Raw genomic sequence first — 4,598 nt, forward strand, 5'->3', positions numbered from 1 at the left:
CAATAAAAAGACAAACGGCTTAATTATGAGGATACAGATAAGTTTTATAAAAAGTTGTAAATGATAATAAGGAGTAAAATCTTCATTAGGTCCGATCACACTCTAGATATAACACATGATCATGTTGAACACTGCTAATTAATAAGTGACATGTTTATGTATGGAACGGTAAATACAGATCTTAAATATAGCAGGAGCAAGAGATACGAGGAAACAAATCAGGAAGCTTTTTGGTAAAATAAAACAGATAATGTCCACTTAATTTACACCAAGGATGTCCAATCCGCGGCCCAAAGCGTGGCCCGCGGGCCGTATTTATTAGGTACATTTTCATTTATTTAGTAAAGTATATCGTAAAAATTCTTCTGGTTTCACTGGATACACTTTGATGTCTTAATTGGTGGTATAATTTGTAACTTTTCAATCAAAAAATAGGTGGCATGGTCTGTCATTTTCACTGTTTCAGTTTCAAAGATTTTTCTAATGAAGTGATGTTAATGATAAAAATTGGGTGCCTTTCATTAGGCGGATGAAAAAGATCCAATCCCACTTTTCAAAAGAGTGTCAGCCATTTTTAGTGACTCGAGGCTAGGCCTAATGCCTAAATGGAAGGGGGCTTTATATTCTTTATTTCTTTCTAATTTGATGAAATTGTCAATTTATCTAGAAAATTGTTATGCGTGTTGGGTAGTACATACCGTTGTGAACGATTATTTTCGTGCGTGAAAAACATCAAACTACTGAAAGAAATATGTCGAGTGATTCCCATTTAACTAACATTATAAGAATAAAGAACATAACTAAATTTCGAATTGATTCTTTGATTAAAATATATAATATTTTGCATTAAAATAAAGCATTTACTGACAGTTAAAATACTAAAATATTCTAAAGAAACTGTAGAGAAACATGATATAAAATATTCTTGATAAACAAATCATATTTATTAGATAGACTATACATAAAATTTCCAATAAAACTGCTAAAGAATGACCTCTTCAATCGTTTTCATCTTAAATAAATGAACGATTCTAGTTATTTATTTACAAGATATTAATTATCTTTTCTGAAAATTTATCAATTTAATCGAATTCATTTAATCTTAGCTAATGAATGATATATTTTTTATTTGTTTAAAATTTTTCAGAGTTCTACAAATAAACAGAAATCGATCTCGTTATAGAGAAAATGTCATTGTCCAGATAGAAGTTTAAGTAAATTTGATAAATGGAAGATAGCTCATGTAAGTAAACATTTCATGATTTATGGCTTGTCTCTTCGAGGTGATCAGTGTTTAGTGTTAAGTATCTTCGTGGCCGAATTAGGAAAGCGGTTATCATCAAAATTAACCTTTTTACTCATTAAATAAATGTCAAAACTCTCGTAAAATTTTATTCGAAAAACGTTCTAGAACGTTATTTTTATATACAATTTTTTTTTTTCCTGGAAAATACAATCGGCCCCCCTATAACACTGTTGATTATTCCCTTTTATATGAATTCCATGTTGTACGAGTCACTTAGATTTTACAAATATGTGAGCCGTTCACAACCCGGCACACGTATTTGTAAAATCTAAGTGACTCGTACAACATGGAATTCATATAAAACGGAATAATGTATTTGCAAATTGAGTCACACGGTAACGTTTCTATTGAACTAGAATGTCGTTTGCATAAAATTTTTATATTTTATTACTAAATTGGCTTATTTTTTTTAAAGTATTTCTAATTAATTTCTTTTAAATGACATCATCTTTCTCTACAAGTTCATAAATTCTTTTATAAAAAAAACTTAATGATTAAATTTTAAATTACAGACTAAAATTGAATTAAAGTATATATAAAATGCCTTATAAACTGAATTCTACTGAAAATTGTTTTTGTTTTTTTTCAGTAGATTCCAGTGTTTTGTTCATTTATAAATAATTAGACTGTCAAATACAATGTAAGAAACATGATATTTGACAGTTGTATGCCCCATCGATTTTTTAAAAAATTTATTAAATATAACTATTTAGATCAAAAATCAGCCACTTTTTACGTGGCTCTACCGAATAAAAAATGAATTTTTTGTCATTTAAATATTTAGTATCTTAGCACTGTAATGGCGCGGGTGAAGAAATTTCAGTAACAAAAAAAACGAAGTGCTAAGATGCTTTCTTTTTTTTTTCTTTTTAGTTCTATATTGGGTTGATATGGATGGGGCAGAATCTTACCCCCCGGTACCTGAAGAATTCTTGCGATCACCATTGGATTGGGCGACATTTTCGGAAGAAGCGTTGAAACTGGACGTGGAATGTCTCCAAGCGTAATCTGCAATGATATCGGCTTCGGCATAACTTCCAGTTATGCTGGGTCGCTGGCTGTTGTTTAATTTGCTGCCAAAAATTGTCCAAATTGATGGTCTTCTGCTTCCCATACCTTGTTGCTCACGATTCTCCTCCTCTTCGCGTATATCTGGTAAAACTAATCCTTGTTGTTCCATCGGCACTCTAAAAGATATGGAATTGTTTTAAGCCCAATTTCTACTTGGGGGAGGCAAAATATTTTTAAATACTTACTGCATGTAAGCCACAGAGCCCCGATAAGTTTTCTTCTTGTAACTTAAAGAAGCTTCTGTATAGGGCAACTTCACGTCCAATTCATCATAATAAGAATCTTTAACCAACGGAGGAGGTTCACTGTTCAATGTATCCACTCCCAGATACGAAACCTAATTCGAGAATATTTTATAGCACGAAAGAAGCCTTAAAATGTGAAAACTCTCACACCATAGCCTTACTTTCATATGACGATCAATTATCCAATTCAGTTCAAAATCTTCATCATCATCTCCAAATGGATTGATAAGTTGTTCGGCTACCTAAATCAGAAAAACGTTTCAAACTTTGTTTTCTTATTAAATTTCTCTAATGTAATTTNAAAACTAAATCTGTGGTAAATAAATTCTCGTTTTCTATTCAATTGTGAGAATAACACATTTTCAACCAACCATTATTGCCAAGTTAATACCAGCATCGAGTCGAGCCAAAAAATATATGGGCCATTTCACTTATGGCAGTACTAAATTAATAATTCAAATGTCACTGTCTTGCATTCGTTGTTTTTTTTTCTTTTTCTTGTTTTCTTTTTTTATTATAATGTTAACTGTATTGTGGTCCGTTGCCAATGTGAAGAGAAATTAACAAAAGTACGATGTACGCAAGCGTAGAAAGAAATAGAAATTCGTTAATTACACTCCGATGCGATTGGCTAAATGTAAAATTTAAATTTTCAGAAATCAGAGTTAATTTGGAAACAAAATAGTACTTAATAATAATAATAATAATAATAATAATAATATACAGTCGTCCCCCTATAACGCTGTTGATTTTTCCGTTTTATATGAATTCCATGTTGTACGAGTCACTTAGATTTTACAAATACATATGCCGGGCTGTGAACGGCTCACGTATTTGTAAAATCTAAGTGACTCGTACAACATGGAATTCATATAAATCGGAATTATCAACAGTGTTATAGGGGGGTCGACTATAATATATTTGAATATTATTTGGCTCAAGAATTGAGTACTGTTGGTTTGTAGATAACTATTGTGGTGACCCACAAATTAGTAATAAAATTCATGAAGCAGATAATTTACATTTTATAGCATTTTTAAATCATTAGTTTGGTGTTTTTACTTTTGATCTTTGTTTAAATTAAACCTGTTTGAATCTGTTTCAAGACCATCCATAACAATTATAGTCTCCTGGTAAATTTTAATCTCATAGAGGAGGCTTTATTATGGTATCATGAGCTCTCCGACAAGTGTCCCTTGGGTGGGTATCTTAAGCTAAGTCAAAACATTATTTAATAATGTTTTGACTTAGCTTAAGAATGTGTTTTATTATATTTCAACTGAAATATAAGTTATAATCAGGGCTTGAGATGAGACAAGACGAGGGCCAGATAATTAAAAAAAATTTTTTTCAACCATTTTATCAAAAGAAAGTATAACTTACATTGTTTTCGTATAGATAAAACACTAGTTTAAGGGTATCTTCTATGTCCAAAAAAGAGATGGACCAGCAGCCAATCTAGGCCAAGTGGTCCTGCTCTCTTTCTTGGCCTAAATTTACTTATTGTTATTATTTTAAGTAAGTAAGTAAGATTATTCGTGTCAGTGGTGTTAATTTATTAAATAATAAAGAAAAATCGTATTAAAATGGCAGAAAAGTTTATTTAAAAGTCAATCATATAAATTATGTTTAAGATTATGCTATAATGCACAGTTCTTGTGAATACTTGTATGCTAATAAAGATAAATGAATTTGTAAATTTCTGTTAATTTTTAAAAAAATAAATAAATAAAAATAAAATAAAAATTTTCTCGTTCGAAGTTTAACGCCTTAAAAATCTAATTATAGTTACAACTGTAGTCCGGAATTAGTTCAAAGCATTGTTCTCAAAGTCTTTCTTCTCATTCTTTCTAGTGTTAGAGAGCGAAACGTCCGTTTACGCTCGTGTTTAATTTTAGATTGTCTAAAATTACTCCACAAAATTTTTCTCTTTTAAGTAAATAAGAAATCCATAAATAGAACTATGAGTAATATAT

The 4,598-nt window shown here is 30.3% G+C and overlaps 1 pseudogene; it reads right to left on the bottom strand.

The window, feature by feature from the left end:
• Positions 1-1,905: 1,905 nt before the first annotated feature.
• On the bottom strand, positions 1,906-2,867 carry LOC111617273 (annotated as a pseudogene).
• Positions 2,868-4,598: the final 1,731 nt, after the last annotated feature.

The sequence above is a fragment of the Centruroides sculpturatus genome, unplaced genomic scaffold (assembly GCF_000671375.1).
Source record: "Centruroides sculpturatus isolate CEXI.00-Female unplaced genomic scaffold, Cexi_2.0 scaffold5304, whole genome shotgun sequence".
In the NCBI taxonomy this organism is placed as follows: Eukaryota; Metazoa; Arthropoda; class Arachnida; order Scorpiones; family Buthidae; genus Centruroides; species Centruroides sculpturatus.